A 15811-nucleotide genomic window follows, 5' to 3' on the forward strand; every position below is an offset into this window, starting at 1 on the left:
ACCAGGCCTTGTGCCTTTCAGATCAGGCAAGTGCGGGAGGGATGAGGGGGTGGGGAGAGTGCAAGTAAGTTGGGAGTTGGTTCATAAGTGCATTGAGTCAGGGAACTGTAGGGTTGCAGATACAGTCCCTAAAGTGATTGCGAGGCCCGCAGGCAGTGCAAGGTCAACCGGTCGGGTAGGACCCTGGTCCCGTAAGTTCAGTGGGTGGCCAGGTATGTGCAGCAGACAGCAACATCATCAAGGGAGTGGGAGAGAGAAAGCAGAAACGAAAAGGAAGGTCTTGAGTTGCTTCTAGAACCTTAGGTGGTCCTGCTCAAGTCTGAGGCAGGGAGGCTGTTCCAGAGGGAGGCCCCAACCAATTCCACAGATCTTCCCCCCACTCTATGCCTGGAGAAGCGACTGAGCCTAGAGAGTTGGAGGTGGATGAGCAGAAGACTCGAGAAGGAAGATGCTTAGGTAGAGAAAGTTGGATGTAGTGTGTTCCCTGTCCCCAGAAAGCCTTCTGCAGGATGCAGAGGGTCTTGGACTTGATTCTCACAGCCACAGGGAGACAGTTGAGAGATTTCAGGGATGGAGATATATGATCCCTGTGCTTGAAGCCTAGGACAAGTCTTGCAGTCCCGTTCTGGATAAGCTGTAGAGGGCAAAGAGTAGTGGCAGGCCGATTTAGAAAGACACTGTTGCAGTAGTCCAGCATAGAGAGGATCAGGGCTCTGGAGACAGTGAGCTTCTGCGGGAAAGTGAGAAAAGAAAGAATATGTCTGAGGAGGTGCAGCTGACAGTGTGACTTTTTAGAGACATAAGAGATGTGAGGAAAGATGGAGAGTACAGAGTCGAAGATGACCCCAAGGTTCTTAGCCTCACTGGAAGGAGCAGGTATGGAGCCTAGGGCGGGCGGCCAGAGGGAGAGAGGGAAGGCGGGAGCAGGATTCCCCATGAGGAGGATCTCAGTCTTATTGGCATTAAGGCAGAGATCGTTGGAGGCACACCATTCCTGAATAATGGACAGACAGTCTGGTATGAGAGAAGGAGCTGTAGAGGCTGTGGGAAGCCTGAAGGAAAGCTTGGTTTCACTCGCATAACACTGAAAGTTAGAGCAGAAGGTAGAGATGTGGTGGGCCAGATGTGCCAGGTAGTGGTTAAATAGCAAGGGAGAGAAGTTTGACACTTTGGGAACACCGCAAGTAGAGAGAGAGATAGAAGAGAGGAAAGATGCAAGTTGGACCTGGGAGGGTCGATCAGTGAGAAAGAAGATCAACCAGGAAAGAGCCTGACCAGAGATACCCAGGTTGTCACGGAGACGATTGAACAGGATGGTGTGGTTGATTGTGTCCAATGCAGAAGATAGGTCAAGGAGAATGAGGACAGAAGGAAGGTTTGAGTCAAGATTGGAGAGCAAGTCTTAACAGGTGTTCGGGAGAGCAGTTTCTGTGCTTCTGGCTGCTCTGAACCCAGACTTGTGGTCATGGAGACAACCAACAGATTCAGTGTATAGATGAAGCTGGGAGATGGCCAGTTTTTCCAGGAGTTTGCCCAGGAAATTAATGATGGAGATCGGGCTATAGTTTGCTGGAGGGGAAGGATCGGCAGAAGGCTTCTTAATAAGGGGGTGCACAAGGGGTTGCTTAAGGGGGAGAGGAAGGTTCCAGAGGCAAAAGTGTGATTGCAGCAAGCAGCCAAGGCTGGAGCAAGGGTGTTGATGTGTTCCTTGATGGTTCTGGATGAGTAGGGGAACACCTTCTTTGATGAGACTTTCATAGATCAGACATGTCTAGAAAACATCAGCGGGAGGGAACATGGGGAAGGAGGAGAAAGGAGAGGTGAAATGGCTCGAGAGGGGCCTGGAAAGGTAGTTGGAGAGGTAGTGGTGGTGGAGGAAGAGAGAGTGGACAGGATGTCCTGAGTTTTAGGGGCCATGCAGAGGGCCTGAGAGGAAACAGGAGAGGTACAGACTCAAGCAAGATCAGCCAGCTCTTCCAGATTTTGAAAGATCCAGCTGAGTTGTTAGATGCCGCTGAGACACAGGCTTGGATGTAGGCTCTCTTCTTAGAGAGGACAGAGAGTCTGTATTGCCTTTGGAGCAGGCGGCAGGCCAGTTTATCAGAGGGTATGCTTGAGCCCCTCCACTCCCTCTCTGCCACCCTACACTTCCACTTTAGGGTGGTGAGGTCAGAATTGCACCAAAAGTTGCACTTGTCTGCGGGCTTCAAATGGATCCTCATGACAGGGGCAAGGACATCAAGAGTGTTAGAGATATAGAGATGAAGTTTGGAAAGGGCTGTGCCAGAGAGTGAGTTAGCCAGAAGTGTTCGAGGAGGAGGGGAAGTAGTGGTGAAAGGCTCCACTGACACACCCTTCATGGGTTGGATGACTGAGAATGTGGGTGGCAGTGCTGGGGATGGCTTAGCCTGAGGGGCAGAGAGTGACAGGTGAGAGGAGAGAGGAAAATGGTCAGTCCAAGAGAGAGGAGTGGTGAGGGGTTGGAGAGGGAGAGGTCTGAGTAGATAAGAACATCCAGGGTGTGCCCTGCAGATTGAGTCAGGCCAGAGGGTAGAAAAGAGAGAGAGAGTCACAGAAGTCGCAAAAGAGCACAGAGGAAGGTCTACTAGCATCCAAGTTGATGTTAAGGTCTCCAAGGAGGAGAACATGTGAGGTATATGCAAGGATGGAAGAGGAGAGGTCAGCCCATCTGGAGAGGAAGAGGGGGACCTGGCCATGCAGCCTGTAGATGGTGGCCACAATAAGAGAGAGGCCAGGAGAGATAGAGAGCCTGCAGACCAGGCATTCAAAGGAGGAGAAGGCCTGTGAAGGAATGACAGAAGCAGGGATCCACTCCGGGAAGATCCGGTCTACTCATCCTCCAGGACGGTTGGTTCTGGGTTCGTAGAGGATCTTGTAGCCATCAGGGAGGAGAGTGTCAAAGCTGTGACAAAGCTGGCCATGAAGCAAGTCTTGGTCAGACCAAGTACATCCGAATCAAGCCTTTCCAGAAGACGGCAGAAGTCCGAGTAGTATTTGACAGCACAGCGAGAGATGTTAAGAGTAGCTTTATGGAACAGATTGCCACATTTTAATGACTTATGACTTCTGTGGAGGGGTACAGACATGACATACTCCCTGCAGAAGTGTAAGAGATTAGCATGAGAGCGGGCAGAGGTGGAAGAATACTCAGAGAGGAAGGAGAGGGTGCCAGAGTGTTGGAGGAGGGATGAGAAGCCTAGCAGTCAGAGAATACGTCATGTGAGTCAAAAGTTATTAACGATTCGAAGTTCTTGTTTCCTATGAAACTTGATACTCACCTTAACTACAGTGTGATGACAACTGCACTATAATGTATATATTACATGGTCTGCGGTAGCAGCCATGTAGTGATGGTTAAGTTGCTCAACCCATAGGAAGAACACTTTTTGGGCGGGTTATAAGTTTACTCGCCTTGACAAATACTCATGAAACTTAGCAAAACAAGTATATGTCCTTGTCAAATTGATGCTCCAGGTTTTGTTAAGCCGGGCAAAGTTATAGGGGGTTCGTAAATGTTTGTTTTTTCCCATAGACCCATGAAACAAAAATTGCTCATGCCTAATGTCTAAAACGCTGAACGGATTATCAGCAAATGTGCGGCACGAGCAGTGCCTTGGTCACAAAAGTGTGCTTTTGTAAATTTGGTGTTAATCTGTCCAGTAGTTTTTTCTAAAAACAACAAAATTAGTGATATCTGGGTTTGGTCGGCGGGCTCACTTCCCTGATTAATCCACGGACGGGCCTCCGATTGGTGTAGGGGCCCACGTGACATCTGTGAATATCAGACGCACCCGCTGATTGGATGGTAAAAAGCACGAGGTTCATCATATTTTCGGAAACGCCCTCCATGTTGGATCATTGGACAGTTGCCCGTGTCTCGCGGACATCGCGTTGAGGGAAAAGTCTGGGAAATACATTTTGGGTTATTTGGTCGTGGAAAGAGGGGCTGAGAAGGATGGGGAATGTAAAAAAGATGATATGGGTCTATTTTTGTAGGTTGAAAAAAGTTGGACATGTGTCTTAGCTTTCCACAGACACCAGGGTAGTTCACGGACAGTGGCGTGAATGGACAGCTTGGAAAAGGGTGTAGAAATGGCAGGGAAGTGAAGTGAAGGTAATGTGGAGCTGTGTCTATATGTGAAAAAAGGGTTTGGAAATGGGTATGCAGTGATAAAAATGTGCCAAAAAGGGTGTGATTTGACCTGTTAAAGCTGTACCCCATTACACCATTTAAGGGGAGTGGGGTTGTGGGGTGTCCCCCGCTTCCCTTAAATGGTATAATGGGTCCAGGGGTTGTGGGGGTGTCCCCCACATCCTTTACATGGATTGCGGCGGCAAAACCAGAGCCTTTTTGCCACAATATTTTGTGTCCAGGGCCATTTTTGCCGCGATTTTAACACATGGAACCTTGGAAATGCCACTGAGTCTGCTGTCAATTTCGGTGTCCGCCAACATCATTTTGATTGCAGAGGGATCAGGGTGAGTTTTATTAGTTGATGGTGTATGGTACTTACTTGCTATATAGTTAATTAGATTGTGGTGGTTGTAGCCACTGGGAATGGCCACTACAGTAGTAATATGTGTATAGTAATTGCTAAGGTTGCTGGAATCTCTGGTTTATTTTCTGTGGAAAATAAACATTACAATTTGTTAAGCAAGATAGTTTAAAAGGTGTAATTGTATACAGTTTTACATATAATTTTTTTTAAACCCTCATAAATAGTACATTGTCAGTACTATATTTGGTATAACATTAGTGTATCACACACTGCTGTTGTGTTGACATTAAATAATCATTGGGTCATTGGGAAAAAAAATCTGTACTGGATTAAAAAACCTGATTACAGTTACGTGAGTGTAAGAGTGATAGTATGTTTGTTTGAAGTATGTTGTGATTAAGGGAATGCTTGAAGTAGCTAGATACCTGTCAGCGTATTCTAACTAAATTAGACGTTAGAAGAAGTTTTGTCAATTAAGAATTGAGATGATGTACTTGAAGTATTTTGGAATGAAGGGTATTTTTCAAGTAGTTAGATACCTGTTGGCATATTCTAACTAGATTGACTTTCAAAAGTATTATTGTAGTATTATGGATGTTAATTGTGCTATAGTTTAGTAACTTCATTTTGGTTCAAGGAATATTAGGTAGACTTTTGTTAAATTTGCTGGTGACCTATATTTTGGAGTAATGGAGGTAATGTTACATTCAAACCAACCACTTATTTTTCCAGACAAATGCAGTGTAGTGCCCTGAAGTAGTTCCAGAACCAGTGTTGTATGCTTTACCTACTGTTGTGAATGTTTTCTTTCCAAGAGATACTGGACTGTGTGTGAAGCCTGAAAGCATACAGTTATTTTTGGTACCATCTGCATTGTATCTTAGAAGTATTAGATATATTGGCTATGTGGGTTTATTTATATGGTGGAATAACTGTCTGAATTGCAAAAAGAGCCTAGTATGCCATGATGTGCATTCTGAAGGAGCTGGTGAAATGGAATGTTATGGATACAAATGCACATCGTTTATTAGGGATGTGGTCCTGTGAAACATGGTTGCAGAGAGTGCATGTATTTTTCCACGTGTATGAAATCTGAAATATTTCAATCATAGGGATGTTTTTAGTCTTCAGTACCTGTAGTAGGTACATTAGGATTTATTCGGATCTTCATGTGTTTTTATGGTACATTTTGCCATTCCTGCAAAGTAGTTCAATTCTTGCCTTATACCTGAGACACTGTAAGTGTTGTCAGAATTATGCATGGCATTTCTGTAAAGGACGAGCATTTGCAAACACAACTGGTCCAAGCTGTTAAGTCAATGCTTTGAATAATTGGTGGCAATTGAAAGAGAAGATTCATTGTCACTTTAGCATAACCATTTACTCTTATTTTGTTGCTGAATTTAAATGGACCAGAGAGTTCTGTTTGTGGATGGTTTCATGGGCCTGCAGATCTTTCTGGAGAAGAGGCATCTGTCTCTTTCTTTTCTGATAGACATGCAGATGACTTTGTACTAGACAGTTTTGTGGTTGTATTATTTGATGCAGGAGTTGATTGTTGTTTGTTTAGCTGTATTGTTGGGAGATCTGCTATAGCTTCTTTTTGTGTTACTTGTCATTTTAAAGTTTACTTTTTTTGAGGTACAGGGTACATATCTAGTTGGGGTGTATAGTGCCCATAGCCTCTTGTATTCCAGGATACAATGTCAGCGTTGACATCGTTTGCATCAAAGTTAACTTGGAATAGACCATTGAGTGTATGCAGACGTGAAAGTGCTACGTAACTCATACCTTCTTTAAAGAATGTGCTGCTAATGTCAAGCAATTCTTGATCTATGGTTAGACCTGGTGCTCTCTGCGTACGTAGATGTCTTCAAAAAGAAAGAAAGTGCTATTGTCCAGCCAATCTTTTTAACTTCTGCAATTCGACAAACTGAATGTTGTTGTCAAGTGGATATGTTTGGAAGCCAACAACTGTACTAATTGCTCCGTTGACCAAACCTTGTTCTACGTCAAGGTTACGTTTTAGAATTACTTTGCCGTTTAGACTCAAAGTCAATATTTTCCCCAGTCCAGCTGTGTGGAGATACATTATTCTAAGCTATATAGTCGTGCTGTCGCTTGTTGAAACATGGGAAGTGTCATGCCATGCACTTCTAATTTGTCTGTGGAGCTGATATGCAGTTTGGGCTGCATTTCTTTTTTCAACATTGTCTCGTTGATTTGACTACAGTTTGAAAGGGACATACATTTTAGATTTTGTTGAGTTAATTGTTCCATGACATCAGGAGCAGATGTGTTTCAACCATGTAGCTCATGGATTAGTCTAGTATTTAAGATGGATTTTGCATCTTTAGTAAGCAGACCAGTTCTAATGCTTTTTAAAATGTTAGCATAGGTGAGGTCTGCAGACTGGCGCATGTTTTTGTTCTGTAATGAAAATGTTTCCAGAGATTTACATTTCCAATGCTGCCGAGGGTATTGAGTCATTGTGTGTGTCCTAATGTTTTTAAAAGTAAGTTAGCCTTTCACTTGTGTTAACTGTAGGAGGTCTCCGAAAACAATAACATGTTTTCCTCCAGACAGTTCTTCGCAGTTCGTTTTTAGGACTTCTTGCATTCTGAGATGAAGTAAAGCCAACATGAGGTATGAAACCATGCTTACTTTATCTATCAGAACCACTTCCATTTGTTTTAGAATTCTGCATACTTCATTAACAGCTTCTTCTAATAATCTGTAGTATTTTAATTTGTTTTGGTGTTCTACAGAGAGGAGTAGTAGTCAGTGTAAAGTTACAGCTCCTATGTTGTAGGCAGCTAAACCTGCGGGGGAAGTTACACCAGAAAAAAGGCTGTTGTTTGTTAAGTCTATTGGATATTTGCTGATTATTTTAATTCAAACTGTATTGCAAGAACCAGCTTCACCACTTACTTATAGGAGCAGAGGTTTATCATTTTTACAGCTACAAGTGTGAATTTCCTGTTTAAAAACCATGTTCAATTTCTTCAGTGACTTCTAGATAAAAGGGGAGTTGTTCATCATTTAGCTGTGATTCCAGCACTGACAAGTCTTCCTCAGATTGTCTGTAGTGATACATGGTTGTTCTTGGCTTCCTGTAAGGGAAGGTTGACTGCGTCTTTGTCTAGTTGAGTTTCACTGTCTTCCTCTTATTGGCGTCCATTGTCCAAACTTTGTTCATTTTTTTTAAATTGTCATCTGTTACACTGCTTTCACGAGGCTTCCTTCACAAGTTGAGACTGAATATTTGCCAGTTGTGATTTGGTATGACATTGTTTTGTAGGTGTGGTTTTGGGCAATGTCATGCAGACACATTGTTTCTAAAGCAGTACTTCTGTTTAGTAGGATGTGTCAATTAAATTATGTTTTAAAATGTCCTGGCTGTTGGAATAATTTGTGGCTATGTTTTCTATCTATTGGTAGGATTGTAGTACTCTTTTTAAGGATGAAGCTGGTCCAAGGTTCAGCCAGACAATGGGCCTCATTACGACCCAGTCGGTCCGGAAATAACGGTGGCGGTAAACCCGCCGCCACTGTTTTTTCCGGACCACCTGAGTCCGTCCCCTGCAGGCGGGAGGTGATGTTCCCACCAGGTCTGACCTGGCAGGTTTAACACCTCCCGCATGCAGGCGGACGAGGAAACACCGGCAGCATTACGAGATGCTGCCGGTGTTTCCATGATCCCCATTTCCATCGAGTCCCATAGGACTCAATGGGAATGGGGATTTACACCATTCCGCCTCTGTGATTCCCGGAAAACCGGGGTTGTAATGCCCTGGTAATTCCAGGAATCACGGAGGCGGAATGGTAATACAAGTCCGGCGTTAACCAGGTGGTTTTACCGCCTCGGTTAACGCCGGACTCGTAATGAGGCCCACTGTGTTCACATTTACCATATAGGGATGTACCTGTTAAACGGTATGCAGCTTCATAGCACCCACATTCTCTATGAGAAAGCATTTTTATACCAAAGCTGTACAATTTTTGTGAAAGTGTTATGTCAGATGATATGTCATCCCAGAAGTCTTTTAGCTCTGTTTTCTCAGCTCTGGTGAGATAGGCTGTGACATATCTTGCAACTGCAGTGGAATTGTCTGCCATGTATTTTATGTCTATGTTTGCATTCCAATAGAGGGCGATGATTGCATTGTAATCATTGATTTACTTGGATGTTTCATCTCTTTTAGAGGTGTATGTATTTTTACCGGTTTTGCCTCTTACAATGTGTCTACCAGAAGACATCAATATATTTACTTGTCCTTTCTTGCAAACTGGTCTATGGAGGACAAAACGAAATTTGGTGTCATTTTTGCCTTGGTTTTTATTTCTTCGTCAGCAGTATTTGCCACATTTCCGTTTTTGGAAGCCTAAGACTTGTGTATGTAGGTTACTACTATCTGCGGTTTCTGAAGGGATGTCACTGGTGATGTATTTTTCAATAAACTGTAAAACAGGGGTGTCACAATCATGGTCAAATTTAGGAGCATCTTTTATCCTCAAAAGCATGTGGATGTGTGGTACATCTCTGGATTGATACTCTTATCTCCAAAAGAAGTTTGCACCTCTCTGAGCAGAGGGTAGATAAAATGCAGCATGGTAATGAAGCGATGGTGAAAGCACCTTGATACATTGACAGGGTCAAGAGAACAGGGTTCTCCTGGTGTTTGTATATCTATTCCATCTCTATTTTGGTTTTCAGTGCGTAAGAAGCTGTGCAAGTCATCCCATGCACATTCTGCACAATTTAAATAAACATGTGGGTCGAGATAGGTTCCTCAACATACAACGTACATCAGCGTGATAACAGAACCAGTATTTGTTTGTACAATGTATGTTTGCCAAGAGATGTGTGATACTTGACTGCAAAACTGTATCTTTGTCTTTTTTTTTAAAGCAGTTGGGTAGCAGATTTGTTTAAAAGTTAGAGCCTGTTTTTAATGTGTGTGCAACTCCATAACATAGAGTTGCTAGTTCACTTTCGAAGAGCAGATGGAAAAGGTATTCAACATTTTGTCTGAATATGGGGTGTTCAGAATACATATTTAAAGACCGATATTCTGATGCACTAATTTGTGCTGACCTTTCATCATATTTTCCTCCTTTTCCTGTACGAAAGAGTACAGGAAAAAAACATGCTTCTACACATGTTTTCCCATATGTTCATTGGGGATCCTTTGGCTTGATGCATTTGATATGTTTCTAGTGTATCATCAATTTGTCTTTGGAGTGTAGTGTGTGAATTGTATACTGGTCTAAAATGTTGGCTGCAGCAACAGGATCTACATGTTCAAATTGGCCAGTTGCTGGTTAGTCTTGAATAATTTGGATGGTTTCTCTGACATTTTCCTCTATGTTTATATCTTTGTAGTATTCATTGTTTTCTTTTATATATTGTAGGTCTTGTCTAACTTTGTTTAAGTCGACTAGTTGTTGCCAAATTCTTTTGTCTTTTGTTGGCACACCATTAACTAGTACAATCAAAGATTGATCTATTGGCCGTTGTACTCCTAGGGTTTGTACACTTTCTTTTAGATCTAATGGCAAATATACTAATTTTATGTTTACAGTTACATGACCCAGATTATGTCATCGAATAGAGGACAATAAACATTTCCAAATAACACATTAACAGGTTAACAATACAACTTTAACTGTCTCCAAATGTTCTGCTTCGTATGCCAGAGCAGATTGGTGATCCAGGGGGGGTTAGGTTAGCTGGTAGAAAAAGGGGGTGGAGGGGGCCTGGGCCCGCAAGGACACAGTAAGTTTCGGTCCTGGGGACTTCTGATTTGGTTCTTAAATCCGTTTTTTCAGCGGATTTGTTTCCGTTCATGGGGGCTTGTCATCTGAGGGGTAAAACAGAGAGCTTGTGAGTTCTTTCCAGGCCGTTAGGGACATGCTTGAGGCGTCCGTAGATCTGGCAACACTGTCTTCCCAGGCCTTTGTTTCTGCTCGCACCCAACGTTCCAGTTCACTGTACCATGTTTTCTGATATGGCAAATATACTATACACGGATGCTCTTTAGTAACTCGGATGGAGGTAATTTGGCTGATTTCTGTTGAAGGCGTATTATAGCTTGAAATGGGTGCACTGTTTGTATTATAATGCTCTTGTAAAAGTTAAGCTGTTGGAGAGCTTTCAGAAGTGGGGAATATAAGTTATTAGTGATAGAATGTGATGGCATTTGGTTATTGTAAAGCTTTGTGTTGTGATATGTGAAACTGTTGAGAGGTCAGTTATTTTGTATTTATTTTCTGCTGTTAGATATAAAGCTAATTGGAGCCATTGGGATTCTTCATTGTCTTCTATTTTGTAGGTTAGATCTACTATTTGTGTGCTCTTTTATAAAAGGTTCTGCTACAACAGACACCTATTTTTTTCTGGTATTTCAGCAGATGTGTTTTGAAACTTAGCTAGTAGGAGAATATTTTATATTTTATAGTTCTAGAGCAGGACATTTTGCATAGTATAGTCGATGCACAAGATTCTGTATAGTAGAATGTTGTGTCGCTAACATTTTGATGTGGTGGAAAGTGCTTTTACAAGCAGTTCCTAAAATGCAGGCTAATGCATGTCCTCACAGACCAGTGTGGCTGTGCATTGGACATTAGATTATGGTTTGTAAAGTTTTCATTTTACATTTATCTTTTAGTTTCACATAGTGATTGAGGAATTGTCATAAAGATATAAAGGATTGTTGGTGTACTTTATACATTGAGTTGCAAGCTGATGTGTACAATGGAGGGTTTGTTTGGGTGAAACAAGCATTTGGTTCAAAGTTTGTTGGGGGCTTTTTGTATATATGGATTACTTTTGCGCCATAATGGTGTGTTCCACCATGTTATACCCTCGACCATTATTGTCTATGGCAATTGTTTTTTATTGTTTTGTTTATAAGCTTCTTCATTGAAGTATGGTTCTGTGTGCAGAAGTTTTGAAAATGTCTTTATATTGACATTGCACATGTTTAGAAGTACTTTTTGTAATTTACCAATTTATTTAGTAGTTTCATTCTGTTTAAAATCAATATGAACACTTTTCTTTTAAGTAGAAAAGCACTGTCTTTTATAGTCTCCTGCGGTCGTTTTTAAGATCTTGACTTTACAGATGTTTTTATAAGATTGTGAAGAACTTTATGGTGGAACATTTTCTGTAACATAATTTTTTTGGATTGCTTTACCTACTACAGTAACACTGGTACATAGAGGGACAGGTTCATTAGTAGGTCTGCTTTTCATTGTACATAATATTTTACTTTCAGTTTTTGCAAGAGGGGTCTTACTTTGTTTAGTCGTGGCTAGTTTTGTTTTCTATACATTGTTTTAGAGGTGGATGGCTATATGGTGTAGTTTTAGTCTTATCTACTCAGGCATGCTGTTGTGTCTGTTGAGAAAAGAGAAAGATTGTGTTGGAAAGTTGTGCAATGTATATGTATGGTGTATGGGTTTGTGGGTGTGATCGTGGAGATGAATAGAGTGCTGTTTGATTGTGAGATGGTACATTAGTTATGGTTGGGCAGGTTGTGAAAGTAAGAGGTGTGATGGTGTTGGGTTAGGGAGTAAGGGAGTGTTTATGTGCTGGAATCTGTAGGGTGATTGTGCTGTTTTGAACAACAGTGTGCGTATTGCAGTGGTGGTTTGTAGATGAGAATAGGTAGAGTATGAATGGTGGAATATAATGGGCTAGAGTGAAATAAATGTTGGTTTGAAAAGAGTAGCCAGGAGTAACATATAGCTGAACTGTGCTGCTGCAATTAGATACAGATACATGGTAGATAAATGTATTTATTTGTTGGATGCAAAGGGTATTCGTTTTTCTAGTATTTTCTTAGGTAATGTGCTACTTTCTTTCTTGTCATTGTAAAAGAAAGTTAGTGGGGATATGTGGTAATGGCGTAGTACTTTTAGTAAGCAAGGTTCATATTTATGAAGGAAGGAGGACTGGTGGGGAAAAACGGTTAATAAAATTGGTGAACGGTTCAAAATTGTTGCTTTTCATAAAAGTTAAGAAATGCGCATGTGTATTTGTAGAAGCTATGTAACGTTTTGAAAAAGAGAAGACACCTTGTCGGAACAGAATTGGAATACACTTTTAAATGGCAGTTGGTGTGTGGAAGTTTAATATTTTAGGAGTATACCCATAATTGCAACATGATGCATTCTACTCTGTAGGTGTTTATGTAGTCCTAGATTTTTTGTTTGCATTCTGGGACTTGTAATTCCAGTTTTCCCATTGTGAAAGTTGGAGTACAAGTCAGAGAATGTAGAGAAAAATATGACTGCATAAGCAGCTGAAGACTGGAATGAGTTATGTTAGAAAGTACACATGTACTGTCAATATATTAAGCTGGCACACACTGAGTGCCAATTACAAATGGTGTACAAATATATTTTATCTGCTTTTACTTGTATGAATAGTGACACAGTGCTGCTGTAAAATCAGAGATGCATTTTTGAACTTTCTTAAAATGCTTCCATGCACAGCATTTTATATTTGTATTTGATAAACATGTCACAGTTTATAATCTTGAAGTTAAGTTGAGTTTTTTTTCTTTGCATTCTGGGAGTTGTAGTTTGAGTTTTATAATGGGCGAAGTTAATTGGAAGTGACAGAATACAAAGGATAAAATAAAGACTTAATAAGCATGTACAGTTTGGAATTGGTGATGCTGTGATGTATGCATATGCAGCCAACATAATAAAGTGGAAGACAATGAGTACACTTAAGAATTGTCTAAAGATGTATTTTATGTGCTTTTCCTTTATTTTATGAAACAGCAACACAGTGCTGCTATACATGCACATATGCATTTTATGAACTTTCATCACAATAATTGTAAATTGAAACATTTTGAAGTGCAGAGCATTTTGATTGTTTGCTGCTTCATGTGAGGTGTTGAATGCTGCATTGCATGCATTTGCTAGAGTGGTTAAAAAGGAGAATTTGCTTATTGAGAGGCTTATTCTAGGGTAAGTGATATAAGGATATCTGTACTATTTTTTTTAGATGCAGATCTTGTTGAATCTGGAAATAGAAATCTTGGACAGTTGGATGGTAGTTTTTGATGCAGATGACTTTCATTAGCAGGAGATATGCACTCGGAGGCCCTGCTTCATGGAATTAGTGTGTGTAAAACAGGGATGTGCATGCATTCTGCGCACAAATCCCTGTTCAGAGAATGGGGATTTACAGGACATTCTGCATGCAAATCCTTGTTTTACATGAAAATAATTCCATGAATCATTGTCTGAGAGTTCAACTGTACATCTGAAGTGTTGAAGTGAGATGACAGGGTTAGGCGTAGAGATTTTGGATGTGGTTGGTGGATGGATGTATGACTTTTTGAAAGCAGCCAATGAGGGAGTGTTGGGAACATGAAAGTGCAAATGGTAGAAAGGCTGGGCCTGTGCTACGCGGTCCGCAGACACCACCAGTAGTCTGTGGATGTCTTGTGCCACATCTGGGTCATTTGAGGATGCCTGGCATGGAAAGGGGTTTGTAGAGATTAGCCAATCAGGTTTTCTGGGTTTTGTGTACTGGAAGAGAGGGCAGCAGGAGTTGTGTTTGCAGGAGTTGTGAGAGCACTGATAATGGCTATGGCTGTGTTTGAGAAGACAAACTGTGTGGATTCTGGGGGACTCTTCAATTCAGTAATTGAAGGTGTCTGCTGAAAATCATGGCATCCTTGGAAATATTTGGGTTGGCAGAAGTGGAAGTTTTGAGGCATGCAGTTTGTGGCTTAAACTAGGCAAGCTTGTTTTCATTCTGTGAGAGTATGGCTCACTTTAAATGTCCAGACATTCTGATTGTACATTATGGAGGGGACAGTTTGGGGTTTTCGACTGCAGTGTCTTTGCAGGTTGTCTTGAAGGATTTCTTTAAAGGCCTAATGCAAAACGTTCCTGACTCAGAAACAAACATTATATGATATGATTGTTTATTTATATAGTGCCTATACACAACGTGTTTCAAAGTGCTTCAAGGCAAGGGAGGGAACAAGGGGAAATACAATGACATTCTTACAGGCCATGAACAGTAAGGATGTGAAATTAACTATCGTACTCGGCCTGATGACATTTCAGATAGTGCGAGAGCTAAGACATAGATCAGGAAGGGAGGGGAGAGTGGGAAGAAAATGGAAACAGACAGGTGACTACCATACTAGGGCTGACAACATTTCTGGTAGAGCCAGAGAAAAACAAAAGGTGAGGGAGAGGGGTGTAGAAAGGGAGGGGAGGAACAAAACAAGTGACTATCGTACTAGGCCTGACAACATTTCAGATAGTGCTGGAGGGCGGGGGGAGAAAAAAAAAACAAGTAAGGGGAGGGGTGAGGAGACAGACGAGGTTGCTATCATACTAAGTCCAGGGACAATTCTGATAGAGCAAGTGCATAGAAGAAGGTAAGGGGAGGAGGGTAGTAGAGGGAAAGGGTGAGGAGGTGAGTAAGCAGTCAAAGAGTGGAGAAGCAAGAGGGGAGACCAAATACAATTGCAGAAGTCAATAGTAACACATAATATTGCAAGCCATGATACAAGATGAAGATGGGAACAGCATGATTCAGGCCCACCATGAGTACAAGATGCAAAGGAAGTCCAGCATGAGAGTTGAGAAAGGGTGATGCACTGTGAATCAATGAAGTCCATAAAAGTCAAAACCAGCATTGGCCACAAGAAGGTGATGGTGAAGCCAGATTGTATCAGGACAGAATCCTGCATATGTATGCTGGAGAGGGAGGATCAGAGTCGAGGAATCAAGCAAAACAATCAATGCATGTGTGCGGGAGGGGGGGCACAAGGGAAGATCACAGGGGGGGCCAGAGGGGTGGGGATGGCCTGTGGGGACAGAGGGAGTAAACACATGTTGGTGCATGCTTACCTGCTGTTTGGGCAGGGGTTTGGGCCCTTTTCTTCATCAGTCCTTTGCTTTGGACGCCTGGGCGAGAGACGCCCTTGATCTAAGAGTTAAGAGCAGGAAGGAAGAGTCAGAGATCAAAAGGTGTGCAGGGCTTAGGCCAGGTGACCTAGATCCACTTGCACCTGCTCCCCAGCTTCAAAGGAAAAGAGGCTTGAGGGCACCTCCAGTTGGGAAAAGAGCAGCAAGCAGGAAGGCACCAGGTGGGCGGGGCTTGCTAAGTGGTGAAAAAGAGCAGCAGCCAGGAAGGCACCAGGTGGGCAGGGTTCAGGCCAGGTGACCTAGGTCCACTTGCACCTGCTCTCCAGCTGCAAAGGAAAAGAGGCTGGAGGGCACCTTAAGTAGGGAAAAGAGCGGCA

The sequence above is a fragment of the Ambystoma mexicanum genome, chromosome 1p (genome assembly GCF_040938575.1).
Source record: "Ambystoma mexicanum isolate Mex_15411 chromosome 1p, UKY_AmexF1_1, whole genome shotgun sequence".
NCBI lineage: Eukaryota > Metazoa > Chordata > Amphibia > Caudata > Ambystomatidae > Ambystoma > Ambystoma mexicanum.